General features: G+C 38.0%; 1 protein-coding gene across 1 annotated transcript in view; it reads left to right on the top strand.

Moving 5' to 3' along the window:
• LOC127625089 (bifunctional heparan sulfate N-deacetylase/N-sulfotransferase 1-like) overlaps positions 1 to 21,687 on the top strand; it is a 132,927-nt gene that overhangs the window by 42,125 nt on the left and 69,115 nt on the right. Inside the window, exon 2 of the mRNA XM_052100155.1 lies at positions 10,204 to 10,313. The gene's annotated coding sequence lies outside the window, so the exon portion shown is untranslated. The remainder of the gene's footprint in view (positions 1 to 10,203; positions 10,314 to 21,687) is intronic.

Genomic DNA, 21,687 nt, shown 5'->3' with positions numbered 1-21,687 from the left:
AGGATGAAAATAGGTTTAGCAGAAATGTATAGTATCAGAAAAAGAATGTGTTTTTTGAACGTTGAAGCATGTAAACCTAGTAAACCCCCAAAATAAAATCATGAACCTGTAAATTAGCATAATATGGGCTCTTTAAGTCTAGTTTATATGAGGGAAGTATTGTGTGCCTGATACTGCATGGTTAACGTGCATCAATACTTTAAGTCAATGAGTGAGTATTTCAGTATAGTAATTTGTGTTGAGTCATAAAACTCTATTGTAAAAGATTAGGTTTATAGTGCATTTTAAACTTGTTGTCCTCCGAGTCCGGCATGTGCTGCACGGTTAAACGGTGCTTTCGCTGCCTCGTCTCATCTCTCACTCTGGTTGCAAGCAACATGGAGCACTGCACGTATGCCTCGCAAGCCCAGTTTAAACTTTAACCTGACGACACAGGCTGTGTCTGAAAACTGGAAAATTCGGGCTTCAGAGGCTGTATAAGAATAGATGATGGTAGGATGAAACATGGTGCCTTTTAAACTTCCATTCATCCAAAAACACTGCTGTATAAACCATTAACTGATAAGGCGGCTGCCTACACTTTCCGATGCAGCCAAAGTTTGTATAAAACAGCCCTAAACAAACAAAAGTGTAGCATAAAGGTGTTGTTGATTTTGTTGTTGCTATTGAAACGTGTTGTGCATACAAATAACGTCAGAATAAAAATGGTTGATACTAATTACGTCACTATGGTGGTTACTTAGTGTGAATGCAACAAGGGAAAAGTTTTTAAGGTAAAAGTAACAGGACTGTAGGTGGGAAAGGGCCTAATGATTAAGGTCATCAGCTGACCTACTTTCATAATTCCTCCCTGAGCCGCTGCCATTAGATAATAATAGAAAAAGTGGATGTTTTGTCGAAGTTTTCGCTGTTCACTAGCTTGTCATTCATCATGGGGTTCTCATTTAGTAGACTGCTCTAGCCGACTGGTTTGTTGGATTGCCTGCATGACTAGTCAGTCTTAAGAATATTGGGCATTCATGAAAGTATTCAGACCCCTTAATTTTTTCACATTTTGTTATGTTGCAGCCTTATGCTAAAATGCTTTAAATTATTATAGTATAACATATATCGAATAACATATAACGTTCCAGTAAAGGCAGCCAGTGGAGTTTCTGGTTTCCCCCTAAGGAGTTCGTGCCCTACACAGACTGCGTAATATGCGTATAGGATGCACAGTGGCGGTACTGATTACCGGCTAACGGAAACCCTGCTGCTGTCTGTCACAGTGTCTCTGTTTGATAGTGCACTAGCTAGTGCAGAAGTTGGAGACATTGCTGGAAACCTGCAGGTAATCTACGCTGGCGCGCGCGTTACATTTTGACAGCCCTAGAAAAAAATATGTATTAATTCAATAGCAGGCATGTGCACTGCATATTTATGGTATGCATGCGTATATGCATGTCTCCAAGCTCCTTATCAATGTGTGCATGGAGATCATAGAAGAAATCCTCTGCTGGAACAGTGCTCCACAGTAGTGCAGTGAGAAGCTGTAGTTTGATGTTCTTGCCAGAATTAGTCTTTTGAAAATCTCTGAGAAACTTCCATTCTCTGAGGAATGGAAGTGAGAGATTGATTCAAATCAGCCAAGCAATTTTTAATAATATTTAATCTTTAGGATGCATGTGGGAACATAAACGTGCCACTGGTCAGGTGCCCACTGTTTGTGGGTGCCAGCATTGCTGGGTGATTCTTGTGCAAGCTATAGCTAAACTGTTAATACCAAAAGACTTGTGATTCTAAAAAAACTTTGGTTTATAAAAAATCAGAAGCATGCTTCAAATCAAGGGGCGCAGTGTGAAAGCAGCAGTTGCATACACTTCTTAGTCTGGGGAGGGTTTATTCATGGCAGTCTGGAGGTGGTTCTACAATTGAATTCCTCTCCAGAGATGTGCACCTACCTACACAAAACCCTCCCACTGGAATGGCTTTATTGGACGATGATAATCAGTGAACATATTTAACCTCGATTCCTGTGTGGCTCCCAGTAGTTAGTGTCTACTTTCCTATCTCTAATAAAAGAGAATATAATGGGCAACAAAAAAATATATATATAGTCTAAATAGTCTATTTCCTTTTAATGGTTTCATTAACAATTCTTTCCGTACTTTTGAGGAAGAAGCATTTGAAAATAAGGAATGCAATTCTATATTGCATTAACTGCCCTCAGCAACCTGATGTCAAATGATGAAAGTAACTTCTGCTCCACTATTGTCAGCAAGTGGCGTTGCAAAAATAAATATTTTCAAACAGGTTTCCCCAAATATTCCCCTGTCTGCCATTTGATTGAACACAATGATAGTTCCGCCCCAAACTCAAACCATTGGTTGAGCAAAGAAAAGGTGCGTTCTAAGAAAAGGTCTTTGCAGATGACACTTATTTTGTTTCAGTGCAATTAAAATAATACTTAAGTGTGGGTTAAATGTTAAAAACTTGGGGCTAGGGATGCACCAATATGGAATTTCTGGGCCGATACCGTTAACCAATAGTTCACAGCTCATTTTGGCCGATACCAATAAACAAAAATTTTGCCCTTTTTTAAATGTTTATTTATCATTTCAAAGCTTGTAATCTGTACCGACCAATCTGACAAACTCTTTACTGCTATTTACTTTTTTTTTTTCAATGATGTCACTTTTTTCCTTGCATCCGCCATATTTGTGATTATCAGCCAAAGGAAGTAATGGCTGTGAATGGAAAAGCAACCATGAAATGATTTTGAAAAACTTCACAATTGTATGTGATCCAAGTCCCTGGGGAGTATACAATGCGTATCAGCACATATTGCCAAATTTTTACTTTCAATTTCAGTGTACTGTATTTTTGCCACGATTCATCTCCGTACGCTCCCTATGCAAAAATGATTGCCAATAGCCTAAGTAATATACATTAATGTTTTTGTTGCGTTATTGTATATAACTTCATGTAACATAAACAGAAAATGGGAAATGACATAACATTACTTAATGCAGATGATCCTGATTCCTAAAATAATTTTACAAGGTGCAGAGATGTTGAAACAATCCTCACAGAGCAAAATGAGCTTTGCTCAAGCAACTGTAGCCTTGCTTTCAACACTGCCAGCTGCCTAGAGGAGAGAAGTCGCAAGCAGTCAGAAATTCTCAACCACAAGCAAATAAACTGTAACAAATTATCTGCAAAAAATATCGGTAGTAATTCCACTATCAGTGTGATTTTAATAATATTTAGATTTTACTGGTCATCTACATAAAATATATCGGCTGCGATTATATTGTGCACCACTGCTTGTGTCCACTGTATAGATAAAAGCCTAATAGATGTATCTTTTGCGTCTTTAATTAGTAGTTGGCTTCACTTCACTGGTCTGTTCTGGAATAGGAATTGAGAATCAATGGGACATAATTTGCATCATTATGTTAAAGCTTTACTTCATCTCAGGGTGGGTCTCCCTGCTCTAACCTAATGCTCAGTCTTGGCTCTGTGACTTAGTGCGTTCATAGGCCGGCACCTGGGTTCGGGAAAGGACCTGGATTTGGGCCAGGATTTGCTGTGGAGGAAGCCACGTGAGCAGCGCATGGGTTTAGTGTATTCAGAGCTGTCATGTCTCCAGTGGGAACAGCAGACAGCTCCTCCTCCGTCAGCCTCTTCAGCTGCTGATCCAGCTCGACAGCTGTGAGCTGATTTCCACCCCGGGTTTGGGGGTTGAAAACCATTACTTCTCTGCTGTTATCCAAGATGGGTATCTTGCAACGAGAATGATTGGGCCAGCTCTGTGCTGTGACCTTTGAGATAATGTTTTGTTACTAAACTTATTAATTCCATCTGTTCACATTACTATGGGCTGGGGAGAATAACAGTGAACTGCCCATACTGTTGGCACACACACTGCAGAGTTACGAAGCTTTAAAGGATTCATATTCTACTAAAAAAAAAAAAAATTCAGCCAAGAAGTTATAATGTTAGTCAAGTTTTCTTGCTCTAAATATTTTCATCATTTAGTCTTGTGACATTTTCCACCCTCTTTTCGACCCCTGAGAATTAAACCGTTTTTGTTACATCACTTTCTGCCGTAGATTTTCATATGAAAAAGAACTGTTATTACCTCTTTGCATATAAAGTATATGTACAAACATACATGCATACTCTGATGTCGTCATAAAATAATAAACTTCATCGCTCATCTATCTTGGATTCATCACTCATCACCTATAATAATTATCTAACTTTAAAATCATGTTTTATTCTTTTATCTTATTACTCCAATTACTCTAGTCTCTGTGACAATTATTCAACATCAACAACAACATCATTCAGATATACAGCCAATCCAAACTGCCTCATTCAGATCCCCAGTCATTCAGTATTTCGATTGCCCAAAACAAAGATGGCGACATCTGTAGACAAACCCCCAATTTAGTTATCTGGATGACGTGAGCAAGAGTAAAAATGGCGGCACTGAGTGTGTGACGCTGGGGATCTGAGCTCCTCCTGAAGGACTCCTCTAGTTTTAGACTCCTTTTATTTGTTTTTCGCGATCACAATCACAGTAGGAAAGAAAGGAATATATATCCTATCCGTTGCAGCTGACTGTTGAGGAGACATGCAAAATTTAACATGAGTGAAATGTTACGTTTTTCTTATTATTTCCTTTGGCACACACACAAGAGGCTACAAGAGTCCAAAATAAATAAAATCCCTGATTTTGCAGTTTGTTCAACCAAAATCCCAGTAGTAACCTACAAAAAAAACAGATTTGGTGCCTAATACAGGACATTTAACTATATAAATGCCTGAAACACACCGGGTACATTTTGAAATGCAAAGGCTTAGACGATAACAATTCTTTATATTAAGTATTAACCAAATTAAGCTTTTATAGCCTGTATGCTATATTCACCAGATTAAGGGTTTATGTGAATATTTCACTGGGTGAGGTTTAATGAGGAAGGAGGATTATTATCTTTCACAATATATGAAGTTGAAAATTTTCTTTGCATGCCGCTTCAATTTAAAACACTTGATTATATTCAACAAAATGTGCATTGATGTGAGGATAAAATTAGGGATTAATATTGTCAATTATGAAAGATTTAGATACAGCAAATTCCCATGAAATGTCATTGTTTTTATGTCACTTCTAGAGGCTATTGTTATACTGTAGAAGCAAGCTGTTCTTACTGTAGACTCCTCCAGCACCTCCGACAGAGGAACACAGAGGAATAAATAAAATACAGCATAGATTTTTTGCTGACAACCAATAGTTCCAGAAAGCACTGATGAATCTGTAAAACTGATTTATCTGCCTATGTTAATAAATAGACTACAAAAAATACAATATGTAGGCCTATCATTAATATTTTACAACTAATAATAATAATAACAAAGTAATTTTTTCAACAAAGTTTATAGTTTCCAAACATTTGTTAGAGATTTTTGCCACACCGCAAACCATGACACGATATTAAAGAACTGATAACCAATTAAGTATAAAAATGTGAATAAGAGATTAATCGCCCAACAGTCAATATCAGCTAATAAAAGCAATTATCTGCAATATGGGATATCATGTAATTTTTTTTTTTTTCTGTAGATCAGTCAATCAACTCCAGAACACTCATGCACATTAGACCAGCTTGTAAAATAGTGTGTTAGCATGATCTATGCTAAAGAAGCACAGTTTATGAGACCATTGTTGTCAGATTTGCCCATTTGATGGCCGGCCAATGGACTGATTTTCCTTGTAAGGGCCTTTCTTTAATGTGAGCCTAACAAGGATAAAAACATTAGCAATCAAGACTATTATTGGTCTGTCTCTACTTTTAGCTCAAACCAGCAAGGAAAATCCTGAAAATCATGTCCCCTTTAAATGCAAAACATTGCATGGTTTAGAAACTTGGTGCATTGTGTTCTTTTCAGCTGTCCCCTGGTCACAGAATAATGAAACATGATGGAAATCTCCGTGTACTGCTGATGGAATTTTGAAGTCATAGCCCAGGGACAATGTTTGTGACATTTTGTAATTTTTAAAATGATTTTCTGTCTGAAGCAGAAAAGCACACAAATGCCTTGTGCTAAAGGTAACACTTCACTGATGTCATTGTAACGATAGAGCTCTAGATAAGAAAAGAACCCCCAAAAACTGCAATAGATTTGTGCAGCTGTTTCGGGTATGCCTATTCTGGAACGTCTGGTTTGGCTGTAAGCCTTGGAATCCATACACACAAGGGAGCAGGAGAAATAGCTGTATTGTGGAATGCGGTTGTGATAACCAGGCTTCAGGGGTACAAACTGTGATATAGAGCAAAACAACTTTTGTTTTGGCGAGAGACACAGGAAAGAAATGACAGGCAGTTGACATGAATTTGATAAATGTACTTTAAATATGTGGCTATTAGTGGGCAAATTTTGTCCTTCTCTCCATGCCCTAATCTCCAGTTGTCTCAACTCTTTTGTGTAAATAAAAAATGAATTTGGAAAATGTGATGCTTTTTCTGCCGCAGGAGGGAGTGACCCGTTCCGTGTTCTTTCTGCAGGGCAGATGTTTGGCATAGTCAAAATTGTATTTGTATTTTTTTTATATTTTGTGAGGAATTTGATGCTGTTGCAAATTATCAGTCTGATATCAACAGCGCTGAAGTGATAATGAGAGCTAAATATGAAAAGATATTTCACAATTGTTACTGTTTTTTGAGATGCTGAATTTCTTACAAAAACTATGAAATATTCATGTCAGAAAGCCCCTCACATTTTTCTTGTGTGAGCTTCATTAAAACTTTATATGATTCTACACCATGGATTTTGTGTGTTGTTTTATGTAGGGATGTGCACGGATAGTTATATTCGGTTAACCGTTTGACGCACCACTATTCGAATACCAAAATCACGTGCAACTGAGGTCTTCAACCTGAATTGAATTAGTCAAGTTCCTACAAACTGCCGAGTTAACTAAATGTTAAAAATGATAATCGTGCATATCTCTAGTTTTAAGTGCAATCGGCAGCAGTAATACGTCATGAGGTTACTCATGCTGTCTGTAAGGTTTAGGAAACTTGTAAGCTCAATTAATAACCCTTGTATTTGCATTTGTTCACAGAAACGGAGCCTACAGCATTTGTGCTTGCTGGTGAGCAATGGCCTCAGCTGTTCAGACAGGCACCAGTGAAGTGTGAAGTTGTTATTTTTGGCGCTGTTCCATGTGCTCACCTAGACTGTGTTTTGATGCTCTTTTAAAGTGGCTTTTGCCAGGCAGAGATATAAGGGTCTTGGACCTGAACAGCTACAATAACCATTCTTTAAGTCCGAGCTCTCGGCTGTCTCCGCAGGACTGATCACAGCAACCGGTGTTGATTTCATTCACCTCTGATTGTAATCCGCCACTCAAAACCACTCCACATGAGCCTCTTGATTAGATAGTGGGCATTAGAGCAGAGAATGATACTCTCTCCACTTGAGCACCCGTGTGTCAGTGTTTTTTGTGAACAGATGGATGTCTTGCACCATGCTCCGAAGGAAGGCCATTGTTAAAGGGATTGTTTGCTAAAAAAATGTATTCTGTCATTTTGTTTCAAACCTGTATGACTTCTATGGAACACAAAAAGAGATGTTGGGCAGAATGTTAGCCTCAGTTACCATACAATATAAGGGAGGCTCTTAGTCCCTAACATTCTGCCTGACATCTCGCGGAATCAAGAAAGCCATGCTAGTTTGGAATGAGTAAATGACAGAATTTCCATTTTTGCATGAACTATCCCTTTAACTCCTTTGAGCTTATCTGCTGTGCAGTGTAAGCGGGGAGGAGAGCATGTTGGTTCTCTTGCCTCTTTGCCAGAATGACAGACTGCGAGATATGACTTTCTTTGGAGGAACCATTTGGCTGGTATCCAGAGCTGCCAAGGTGTCATTGCCAATCCCTTGGTGGCCCTGATCCAACTGCTCTGATTCAGTGTTTTTCTCCTCCCAATGCTGTAATATGGCCTCGCTGAGATAATGTATCTTTTTCAAGATAAAACACACATCTCAGCACTGATATTGATGTTGAGTTTACTCAATTTGCAAAGGCTCCTCGTTCTCATTTTCTCCGGTCAAAGGCTGCAATGCTTACTGTAGTTCATGCATGAAAGCTCAATTTAAGGAGTTTTTGTGGGGCGCGAGTTCCCTGAATGCTCCTGCAGGAGCCAGATAAATTGACCTGTGCTTGCTGGAGCCGTGGAGCATCAAAGCAGGGCAAATTCTGCTTGAATTATTCATTTAATACATCTTGCATCATGCTGACCTGCTTTTTGGAGTAGTAACTAGATTTAGATACTCTGAAGGATGTTTTGATGTACACTGCACACAGCCAGCCGATGAACAAAAGTGACTCATCCATACAGTGATGGGAATTGTATTTAGCTTATTTGATTTTTATTCTTCATCTTTATATATAGCAGTAAGGGTTGGTGGTGTGACCAAAATCTGCAGTATTAGTAATTTTATATCCCGGTAATGGTTTAGTTCTTTTTTTTTTTTTTTTTTTTAAGGATAACCAAAGATGTTTTATGTATTTCATAACTATGTATAAATTACATTTAAGGATGCAAACCAAAATGTACGAGGATTTTTTTATAATGAGTGAATGATAAGTTTAGCATCAGTACAAATGCAGCTGCTTAACATTTGACACAAAACTTAAAATGGTAATCATAAAATATGAGTTGATGAGGGATGTTTGAAACTGATGTAAATTAGTCAATATACACATCTGTGACAGTGTTACAATTGTCAGTTGGGTGATTATCACTAAACCTGTCAAGAAAATGTCATGGTCATATTTGATCCCAAATAAATGTAAAAAAAATATTAAATTATATTTACATTTAGAAAATGAAGTCTACATTGGTCCCTATTATTTCCACATTGTGGAAAACACAGATGGAATCAGTGAATCCAGTCGTAAAAACTGAATTATTACAAAATGTGTAATGTCACAGAATTGTACATATTTGGGAAAAATGACTGTAAGAATGCTCAATCAATTTAAGTAAAATTGTGATATGCCTAGAATAATGATTAAACCACAATGCTGAGATGTTAATAAATATTGCAGTCTGCATGTGGTGCAAGCTTCAAATTGAGTGTTTGAAGCTGGCCGTTAATTCACTGATGCCTCATAATCATCACGCATGTTCTGTGTGTAATAGATGAAAAACAGCAGAGCATTCATTTACTGTAAAGAGCGCAGCACATGCAGACTTTATTTTAATGTAATGAAATTGCAGCCTTCAGTGGTTTGATAAGCACATTAAGCCATATAGCTTAGCTGTAATTCTCATTAAAGTAATGCTTAAACATTTTACTTTTACTGTACCTGTTGTTTTCAATGATGATTCCTTATGGTATTACATTCAAAAAGATGCTTTTGTACAATGATTTTTTTTTTATTAAAATAAGTTAAAATGAAAGGCAGTACCTTGTGAGTACTACTATGATCACACAATGCGGGAATGATAATTGTGGGGTAAAATGTGCAAAACCATCATGTCACAATGTAAACATCTTAATGGCACTAAAAATAGACTTTATTTTTTATATGAAAAACATATAATAATATTTGTTTCTTTTTATTTAGGAGTAAAATATGACCAGGACATTTTCTTGACAGGTTTTGTGATAATCAACCAGTTAAATTGAAATAAATGTGATTTAAGGAGCGACTTGCTTGACAATTATAAAAGACCTACAGTTCCATCCTGTCTACACCGGACTGGGATAGAACAGCATAATGCTTCAATACTCTCACATTATTATCAACGAATATGTGTGCTCTGTAATTACATTGTGACTTACAGTTTGTTGAGTTGGCTATAGTTTTCTGCTTTGTGTTGGGTTTGAAAAAATCGCACCACAGATATTGCAAGGTATAAAACCATAAAGCAAAATCTCTACCTTTGCATACTGTCATACCACCTAAACCTATTTAGCAGGACGGTTCTTTAGCTTTCTTTTTGCTTACTGGTATTTAACACAGTTTGAAACCTTCCACCTACTGTGGAGCTACTGTAATTGAATGAACCTTAACCCAGGCCTGTTTTTTTTTTAGCAGAAAACCTGGGTGGGAATCTGTCTGAAGCCCACCAGCATGTCCCCAAGATTCTCTGTCCTGTTGTTGCTTTGTTAATCAATGCTCTCTGATTTGTTTTGCAGGAATGCCTGCAGCGTCTCCATAGATTCACCTGAAAATCTAGAGCTCGGGCGAGTGGAGCCACTTTTGATGAGATTTTAGGAGGACCAGCAACTCGCTCTTTCAACTAAAGGTAGGAAGGCAGCAGACCGGGTTTATGGCTTTACCAGATGGAGCATCACACACACATTGAGTTGTGTGGCCTTGTTGAATCTTGTAATGTGCTTGCACTGACTTTTTCTAAGAACAGGACACCAAGTAAACAGAATTTAGTTGGCCCTTAAATGGTGACATGGTTGCCCCAGTCACATTTAGTCATAACCATTGACTTCTGACCTTACAGCACAGTTTATTCTAACCTCAATAGAGACTTGTTCAGTAAAACATTTTCCCATGCTTGTGGTTGCATGACATGCAATATGAATATGCAATATCTCCTGCACTGTTACATGCTATATTCAATCTCAATTTTATACAGCATATAGCTAATTATTTGATCATTATTATGCTTGCAGTTTTTTTTAAATTGAGAGACTACACCACTTCACCACAGTACCATGTACAATGAACTACTTATAAAAGGTGTTGACTGACTGGGATTGCGAGATGCTTTGCCGAAGTAATTATGCAAAACGCAATGTTAGGTAATTAAAGGGAAACACTTGAGACATATGAGTCACACTGGTGTCTGTGTTTTTGAAGTAGAAGCCCAAGACCACTTGCGCAGAGCACGACTGTATCCCTCAGATAGTTTACATTTACTGCCTTTTGGTAATGCATAAGAAAAGAAACCTGGGAAACCCTTAAAACCGACAAAAATTCTGGTAGTAAAGGCTGGGCATTGTAGTGGTAGAGATTATTTGATCCCAAAGTTGTTTTCATGGTGTGGCGAGCAGGGTAGGCCGAGTGGCGTCTGGGCAGAGCGAGACTGGGAAGATAAGGGTTGAATGAGTTCCACCTGTGTGCCACACCAATCTTGCGTCTCATAGTGAAAACGTGACTGTACATTTTTGCAAAACTTGTTATATGTGACTCCAGGAACAATTCCCTGAATTTTCCAGGTGTAATGAACACTAGAAGTGCTACAACAACTGTGTTTTTATTCGCTTCCACTCAAATCATGACTTTAATTGCTGATAATGACTTCATAAATACTTATTAAATAGACCCTGCTATTTTACGCTATAGACACACTTTTACTCTTTTGTATCTTTTGAAAAACTATACATTTTAATGCTTGTATTACAGACCCACCTACACGTATACACTTATTCCAACACATATACAGTGAGGAAAATAAGTATTTGAACACCCTGCTATTTTGCAAGTTCTCCCACTTAGAAATCATGGAGGGGTCTGAAATTGTCATCGTAGGTGCATGTCCACTGTGAGAGACATAATCTAAAAAAAAAATCCAGAAATCACAATGTATGATTTTTTAACTATTTATTTGTATGATACAGCTGCAAATAAGTATTTGAACACCTGAGAAAATCAATGTTAATATTTGGTACAGTCACCTTTGTTTGCAATTACAGAGGTCAAACGTTTCCTGTAGTTTTTCACCAGGTTTGCACACACTGCAGGAGGGATTTTGGCCCACTCCTCCACACAGATCTTCTCTAGATCAGTCAGGTTTCTGGGCTGTCGCTGAGAAACACGGAGTTTGAGCTCCCTCCAAAGATTCTCTATTGGGTTTAGGTCTGGAGACTGGCTAGGCCACGCCAGAACCTTGATATGCTTCTTACAGAGCCACTCCTTGGTTATCCTGGCTGTGTGCTTCGGTCATTGTCATGTTGGAAGACCCAGCCTCGACCCATCTTCAATGCTCTAACTGAGGGAAGGAGGTTGTTCCCCAAAATCTCGCAATACATGGCCCCGGTCATCCTCTCCTTAATACAGTGCAGTCAGCCCTGTCCCATGTGCAGAAAAACACCCCCAAAGCATGATGCTACCACCCCCATGCTTCACAGTAGGGATGGTGTTCTTGGGATGGTACTCATCATTCTTCTTCCTCCAAACACGGTTAGTGGAATTATGACCAAAAAGTTCTATTTTGGTCTCATCTGACCACATGACTTTCTCCCATGACTCCTCTGGATCATCCAAATGGTCATTGGCAAACTTAAGATGGGCCTTGACATGTGCTGGTTTAAGCAGGGGAACCTTCCGTGCCATGCATGATTTCAAACCATGACGTCTTAGTGTATTACCAACAGTAACCTTGGAAACGGTGGTCCCAGCTCTTTTCAGGTCATTGACCAGCTCCTCCCGTGTAGTTCTGGGCTGATTTCTCACCTTTCTTAGGATAATTGAGACCCCACGAGGTGAGATCTTGCATGGAGCCCCAGTCCGAGGGAGATTGACAGTCATGTTTAGCTTCTTCCATTTTCTAATGATTGCTCCAACAGTGGACCTTTTTTCACCAAGCTGCTTGGCAATTTCCCCGTAGCCCTTTCCAGCCTTGTGGAGGTGTACAATTTTGTCTCTAGTGTCTTTGGACAGCTCTTTGGTCTTGGCCATGTTAGTAGTTGGATTCTTACTGATTGTATGGAGTGGACAGGTGTCTTTATGCACCTAACGACCTCAAATAGGTGCATCTAATTTAGGATAATAAATGGCGTGGAGGTGGACATTTTAAAGGCAGACTAACAGGTCTTTGAGGGTCAGAATTCTAGCTGATAGACAGGTGTTCAAATACTTATTTGCAGCTGTATCATACAAATAAATAGTTAAAAAATCATACATTGTGAATTCTGGATATTTTTTTTTTACATTATGTCTCTCACAGTGGACATGCACCTACGATGACAATTTCAGACCCCTCCATGATTTCTAAGTGGGAGAACTTGCAAAATAGCAGGGTGTTCAAATACTTATTTTCCTCACTGTAGCTTGCACAGTAGCTCACCTGATAGTGTTGGCTTCAAGTCGGAAGACCGTTGCCCAATTCCAGCCAAGAACTCAAGCTGACATGTGACATGACAGTGTCATAGAAGTGGTACAAAATGATGTGTTTGATTCAGAAAATGTGCTTTTTCATTTCACTTCTGCATTTTAAAACATTAATGGTTAGGTTTAGCCATTGATAAGGTAAGGATGTCTTTTTTACCATCTCATTTATGTTTTAATACACTTTTAGTTATGTTCAGGCAAATGTTTTAGGTTTGGGAGGTATGTTTTGAAAACATCCATCTAAAAAGTCACCTTAATACCTTGTCTGATTACGACACCATTTTACTCGCTTTTGGTGCCCCCAGCTGGACATTACACTGGAAAACTGCAGCCAAACGTGTTATAAAGCATGTATATTTTGAATTGCAAAAATGTTGTCATGTTCATATAAATTGTATGAGTTCAGACTGTATGTACAATGTATCACAGTTTCAGACTTATTATGATCTGTTCAAATCATGTCCAATGAGATGAATAATTTGTAAAGTATTTACTGGATAATGCATTATCACATTGTTAATATAAACCATTTGTTTGTTAAATTTCCCAAAACATTTTTTTGTGACATTTCCTCTTTATACTGATACTGTAATAAAACATTACTCGAAAGGTCATTCAAGATTTTTGTTATACCGCCCATCCCTACAGACAGTCTTTTCTTTTGCTTTAAGCTGTATTTAAATCTCTAGATTAAAATGCTTAAAATTGTCACTGTACAACATTTTCTGATGTTTTTAATTTAGTAACATTCCTGCACATACGCATGACAACAGCTGTATAATTATGACCTGATGATGAGCTAAAGCTTGCAGCATCATGGATCTTTACATAGGCATGTAACGATACATACATTTCATGATGCACAGCCTCACGATATGATACGAGCATGCACAATGTTTTGCTGAAACTTATTCAAGCAGCCGACATAAATGTCTTTTAAATCATAAATGCCACAAAAGTGTCTGGCATTGGAAATAAAAAGCAGAGTTTTAAGTAAATTATACAATAGCACTGCATTTATTTTGTTTGATTGTTGAGAAAAACTAATACAATTTTCATGTTTTTCTTGAGAAAGTAAATTTGTCACACTGGTCATTTATATTTGTATAGCACTTTCACAATACACAGTTTCAGATAGAAAATCATGCCTTGTTATCTGAAAGCCCCCTGTGAACAAGCTGAAGTGACTGTAGCAAGAAAAAACTACTTTCAATGTTATTTAGTGTTATTTAAAAGTAGTAACCTGACTTATGGTTTTACGATATATGTACATAATCCAATATTATTTAGCGGCTTAAGCAAAAATTGATCCGCACACGTCATTTATTTGCATTTTTTTGTTTCACTTTGCATGTAATCTTTGCCAGCGTTATTTCAAAGTCAAAACCAGATAATTATAAGTCACTTGTAATCGCTGTTTCTTATGTTGTTCTTCTTTTTTTAATAAGCTGTTTTTTAATAGTTATGACTCATAACTTATGAGCATCTCACTGTGCATGTTACGCTCCGTGATGGCTGGGAGAGGTGACTGTTAAACTTACTGCTGCTGTTTCTACCTCACAAATCCACCGATTACATTGTGATATCGGCATAAATAAAATGACACGTTTGATGTATTGTAGCACCAGGACATCACACCGTTGTTTAGCAAATTCGACAAGCTGTACCGCTACAGTACAATCTACTTGGTGTTTGTCATTGATCTTCTTGCCTAATATGCCTATGTACTGGAAGTGTGTTGCTCTGTTTTTCTGTGAACGCTAAGCTCCGCCTCTCACGGAGGAGAATGTTCTGCATCTCTCAATATTGCTCTGCTTGGTTTTAATTACACTATAATGTGTTTTGTTTATACGATTCAATATTTTTTACTCCCCTAATCTACCCCTCTTTTGTTTTTTACCTTATGGAGGGAAATTGAGGTTGAAGATGAATTGTAAACTCCCATAAATAAATAAGAAACAGCAGAATTGAATTATTAATAGGTAAAAAAGGCATCTTTCAGGGATGTCTTGATGGGTAGAGATGGGTGAACATTAACATGCTTCTAATGCTCGCCAAGCACTGATGTTATTTTCTCTCGTTAACGAAATGCATCATCGTTTTATTCTGTGACATTTTTCTTTTGTTCGCTCTTTAAAATTATAAGAAATGCCATGTTTCATCTACCAATGTATGATGACCTGCTTGATAACTTAAATACTGCTAAATAACTTTAATCTGTGTTATGTATGTTACTTGCACAACATAGTTAAGTGTGGCACTGAATTGGTTCCATAGACATTATATTTTTTTGCTGTCCTTGCATTAAATAAATCAGATTAATCTTTATTAAACATGCAAATAAGCAATGGGCATATTGCAAAGTAACCGGTTTTTGCAGTATCTGAAAAACCATGGGCTAAACTAACAGATGGAATTCACATGCCAATGGTTGTGGTTTCAGCAGTAACGATGTAAAGAGTCTAAACAACCCAAATGAGTTCTTTTAATACTTGTGTAAATGTGAAGACAATGGCCATGCCAAGAGCTCTAGACGTGTGCCGTCCTCATCTTTTGTTAGAATGTTTTTAAATGCAAATGCAAACCTACAGCTCTTTTAGAGGGGGGCCTTGATCATGTCCATGAATACTAATGAAGCTGCTTTTTAAGCTAATTTACCATGATGGCTATTGGCTACACAATACTGGTTTTCTTATTTGGTCATCCTGTATCTCTCTCTCTCTCCCTTATTATCAATCAAGGTGAGGGTTTCTGCAAGATTGCAGGTATTACACACAATTGTAATAATTGCCGCAAGTTCCACATTCATAATGTGGGAAATTCCCCTCACAGTTTTATTAATTTTACAGTGCAGCTGCAAATTAGCAAACCAATAGATACAGATAAACCAATCAAATCATTAATTGGCAAACCATCAAATAGCTTGTTTTTGTATCAAACTGCAATTCCAGAAGCTTGCGTGAGTAAATCCGCTCTCTCCCTCTCACTTGCAGCTGTCTGCAGCACATTGAATGCTTGAGTTTAGTGGGATCGTACTCAGTAATTAAGCACTTTGTCGCATAGTTACTGAACTTAAGATGCTACATCTAAGATGATACATTCTAAACCTGTTAATTCGAAATTCAAATTGCATTATACCACGTCTCCCTAAACGAGCGACACAAAAAATGTCTGTACAGTCAAATGCTTTCCTTTCAAAGTAAACTTCATTTGACTGCGCGCATCCACAGGTGGCTAACATGCACGCACTCTATTACTGCAATGAGATACTTGACTATTACTCTTAAGGAGTTTAGATGTCTTTATAGTCCTTCAGACTCTAGATATACAAACTCTAGTATCTCCTGACCTCCTCACACATGTGCTCTTGATGTGCACATCCACTGTTGTTGTTTCCACCTTCGTCTTCTGTTGTTTAGCGGTGATTACTTGATCTTCTAGCGTCTTCTTGACAGCTACGGTTCATCGTTAAGTGTTGCCTCCTTGTGGACCCACTCAGTGCAAATAATGGAATGCGCACGCTGCCCATTCAGAGTATGCATGGTTAGAAAAATTGGACCATATGGATTCAGTGCTCCAGCCCTTTGCTGATGATGAAATTTGAATCACGCATCCTTAAGCAGACACCTAGTATTTGTGTCTGACTGATGTATCCTTTGGCCTTAAAAACACTGTAAAAAATATTGTGCTGGTTATACTAAATAAAATTGATGCAACTATTTGCATCAGCTTTTTTAGTTTTGAACAAATGTTTGTTTGACATATTAGACTTTATATGTAAAACCAACTGAAATGTATACATTTACATGAAATTTTTTAAGCCATAATATATATATATTCACAAATGTTTGAATTTATGGCATATCTATATCATGCCCCCATCCACGACACAGCATTGCTCGGTAATATGTACAGTCAGGTCCATAAATATTGGGACATCGACACCATTCTAATCTTTTTGGCTCTATACACCACCACAATGGATTTGAAATGAAATTAACAAGATGTGCTTTAACTGCAGACTTTCAGCTTTAATTTGAGGGTATTTACATCCAAATCAGGTGAACGGTGTAGGAATTACAACGGTTTGTATATGTGCCTCCCACTTTTTAAGGGACCAAAAGTAATGGGACAAATTAACAATCATAAATCAAATTTTTACTTTTTAATACTTGGTTGCAAATCCTTTGCAGTCAATTACAGCCTGAAGTCTGGAACGCATAGACATCACCATACACTGGGTTTCATCCCTGGTGATGCTCTGCCAGGCCTCTACTGCAACTGTCTTCAGTTCCTGCTTGTTCTTGGGGCATTTTCCCTTCAGTTTTGTCTTCAGCAAGTGAAATGCATGCTCAATCGGATTCAGGTCAGGTGATTGACTTGGCCATTGCATAACATTCCACTTCTTTCCCTTAAACTCTTTGGTTGCTTTTGCAGTATGCTTCGGGTCATTGTCCATCTGTACTGTGAAGCGCTGTCCAATGAGTTCTGAAGCATTTGGCTGAATATGAGCAGATAATATTGCCCGAAACACTTCAGAATTCATCCTGCTGCTTTTGTCAGCAGTCACATCATCAATAAATACAAGAGAACCAGTTCCATTGGCAGCCGTACATGTCCACGCCATGACACTACCACCACCATGCTTCACTGATGAGGTGGTATGCTTTGGATCATGAGCAGTTCCTTTCCTTCTCCATACTCTTCTCTTCCCATCACTCTGGTACAAGTTGATATTTGTCTCATCTGTCCATAGGATGTTGTTCCAGAACTGTGAAGGCTTTTTTAGATGTCGTTTGGCAAACTCTAATCTGGCCTTCCTGTTTTTGAGGCTCACCAATGGTTTACATCTTGTGGTGAACCCTCTGTATTCACTCTGGTGAAGTCTTCTCTTGATTGTTGACTTTGACACACATACACCTACCTCCTGGAGAGTGTTCTTGATCTGGCCAACTGTTGTGAAGGGTGTTTTCTTCACCAGGGAAAGAATTCTTCGGTCGTCCACCACAGTTGTTTTCCGTGGTCTTCCGGGTCTTTTGGTGTTGCTGAGCTCACCGGTGTGTTCTTTCTTTTTAAGAATGTTCAAAACAGTTGATTTGGCCACACCTCATGTTTTTGATATCTCTCTGATGGGTTTGTTTTGATTTTTCAGCCTAATGATGGCTTGCTTCACTGATAGTGACAGCTCTTTGGATCTCATATTGAGAGTTGACAGCAACAGATTCCAAATGCAAATAGCACACTTGAAATGAACTCTGGACCTTTTATCTGCTCCTTGTAAATGGGATAATGAGGGAATAACACACACCTGGCCATGGAACAGCTGAGCAGCCAATTGTCCCATTACTTTTGGTCCCTTAAAAAGTGGGAGGCACATATACACTCACCTAAAGGATTATTAGGAACACCTGTTCAATTTCTCATTAATGCAATTATCTAATCAACCAATCACATGGCAGTTGCTTCAATGCATTTAGGGGTGTGGTCCTGGTCAAGACAATCTCCTGAACTCCAAACTGAATGTCAGAATGGGAAAGAAAGGTGATTTAAGCAATTTTGAGCATGGCATGGTTGTTGGTTCCAGACGGGCCGGTCTGAGTATTTCACAATCTGCTCAGTTACTGGGATTTTCACGCACAACCATTTCTAGGGTTTACAAAGAATGGTGTGAAAAGGAAAAACATCCAGTATGCGGCAGTCCTGTGGGCTGAAAATGCCTTGTTGATGCTAGAGGTCAGAGGAGAATGGGCCGACTGATTCAAGCTGATAGAAGAGCAACTTTGCCTGAAATAACCACTCGTTACAACCGAGGTATGCAGCAAAGCATTTGTGAAGCCACAACACGCACAACCTTGAGGTGGATGGGCTACAACAGCAGAAGACCCCACCGGTACCACTCATCTCCACTACAAATAGGAAAAAGAGGCTACAATTTGCAAGAGCTCACCAAAATTGGACAGTTGAAGACTGGAAAAATGTTGCCTGGTCTGATGAGTCTCGATTTCTGTTGAGACATTCAGATGGTAGAGTCAGAATTTGGCGTAAACAGAATGAGAACATGGATCCATCATGCCTTGTTACCACTGTGCAGGCTGGTGGTTGTAGTGTAATGGTGTGAGGGATGTTTTCTTGGCACACTTTAGGCCCCTTAGTGCCAATTGGGCATCGTTTAAATGCCACGGCCTACCTGAGCATTGTTTCTGACCATGCCCATCCCTTTATGGCCACCATGAACCCATCCTCTGATGGCTACTTCCAGCAGGATATAATGCACCATGTCACAAAGCTCAAATAATTTCAAATTGGTTTCTTGAACATGACAATGAGTTCACTGTACTAAAATGGCCCCCCCAGTCACCAGATCTCAACCCAATAGAGCATCTTTGGGATGTGGTGGAACAGGAGCTTCGTGCCCTGGATGTGCATCCCACAAATCTCCATCAACTGCAAGATGCTATCCTATCAATATGGGCCAACATTTCTAAAGAATGCTTTCAGCACCTTGTTGAATCAATGGCACGTAGAATTAAGGCAGTTCTGAAGGCGAAAGGGGGTCAAACACAGTATTAGTATGGTGTTCCTAATAATCCTTTAGGTGAGTGTACAAACTGTTGTAATTCCTACACCGTTCACCTGATTTGGATGTAAATACCCTAAAATTAAAGCTGAAAGTCTGCAGTTAAAGCACATCTTGTTTGTTTCATTTCAAATCCATTGTGGTTGTGTATAGAGCCAAAAAGATTATAATTGTGTCGATATCCCAATATTTATGGACCTGACTGTATACAGAAAGTGATCAACCCAAGATAAAAACCTGAAAATGTTTTGAGAAATCAAACAAAAGCAGAAAAAACGTAATCAAAAACATTCATGTTTTGAAAGTTAATGCACACCTGTGGTGTAAAGGTCGCTGCGCTTCACGTCCGAATTAACACCTCAAATGTGCATACATTTTTTTTGGTAATTCGACTATCAATTATTCCTTCATATGTTCAAAAATAACTAAATAAACTAATAAAATAACGTCTTACAGCTTACATCTTTCAGTTTGGCGCTCTTTCACGCATGGCATTCTTGACAAAGATTTTAAATTATACGTAATGACGTACAATATATAACAACATTCAATCATTAAGTAAATGTGTTCTCTAATTTGATTCTTAAATTTTTTCCTGTTGGTTTGTCTCCTCCGAGACGAGAACTTTAATGCAACCAAGCGATCTTATGGGGTTCGCCTAAACACTTACAATAAAATAAGAAACGGACACAAGTTAAAGTTTGAACAGAACTTCTTCTGCATTTATTTGATGCAGCACATTGCAACTCTAGACTGAACAGCCCGCCACCAGTGTTGTCAACTCTTGCGAAAAAAGCAACCCCAGCTTCCAAAACAAGCCCAATATTATTGTAGCCTGTTACAGTGGTGGAAAGAGTACTGATTTATTTGTATTTTTTTTACTTAAGTTAAAGTACGGTTACTGAAGAAATAATTCACTTGAGTACAAGTAGAAGTACTCAGAAATATTATGACTCAAGTAAGAGAGTAATTAAGTAGTTGAGTAGTGCTGAAAAACATTTTAGAACACAGACATTATTGTTCTTGAAAGAAATTGATGCTATCTTCCACAAAGGATGCATTAAATTGATCAAAAATACTGGCAAAATCAATCATTGCTAATTATTATTGTGTTTGAAATAATTGTTTTAAGTGGTATTTATTCCAGTTTTTCTTTATCCGTGATGGCAAACATATACTGTCACCTATTCCATACAAAAGCATTCTAAAGTGCTAATTTGGTATAATGTTCTTTCAATTATTATTAGAGCAATTGAAAATGTTTGCGCTACCATGCGGAAATAACAATAGTGTTTTTTTTCCCGATTTGCTGAGGTATTGAGTTCTTACAAGTTGCTTAACACTTGCTAGTCAATTTTTGGTTTTAAAAATAGGCAAAAAGAAACGCATTTCTCCTGAAATTCTATTATCTCATAAAGTGTATTGTTTTTGAGCGATAAATGCTACTCCATGCATTACTGTTTTGAAAAAAGAATCTTTGACCAGGATTGAGATGGAAGTGGATGGTCAAATGCACAACAAAAAGGCCAAAGTTGCTTATTCTAAGTAGACGTGGCAACTCTGCCCGCCACGTATCTGGCGCGCATGCATTTACAACCCGCCTACGGCAAGCCCCGAGGGAAAAACACACACACTATGCACAATCACTTAGCGTTACAACAATACACTCAATCAAAATTAAGTATTTCACAGTAATATGTGCAGCTTCATATGTTATTACTTTTAAATCACACATATCTCATGGCATTGTCTATTGTAGAGACGTGTTTCTTGCAGTTTAAACCAAATTGCATCATTCAAATTTAACAGTCAATTATTTTAAGTAAATGTAACTTAAATACTATATCGAAAATCCACATGCCTATAAAGCCTTGTAGAGATCAAGATAATGCATTCAATATTTAACCATAAAAAAGTTGTTTGCAATTAATAATAATAATAAGTTGGTTATTTAAAATAGCAAAGTAAATTAACA

This window comes from Xyrauchen texanus, chromosome 31 (genome assembly GCF_025860055.1).
Source record: "Xyrauchen texanus isolate HMW12.3.18 chromosome 31, RBS_HiC_50CHRs, whole genome shotgun sequence".
Taxonomy (NCBI): domain Eukaryota; kingdom Metazoa; phylum Chordata; class Actinopteri; order Cypriniformes; family Catostomidae; genus Xyrauchen; species Xyrauchen texanus.
The sequence above is the reverse complement of the archived record's forward strand: the minus strand, read 5'-3'. Positions and strand labels throughout refer to the sequence as shown.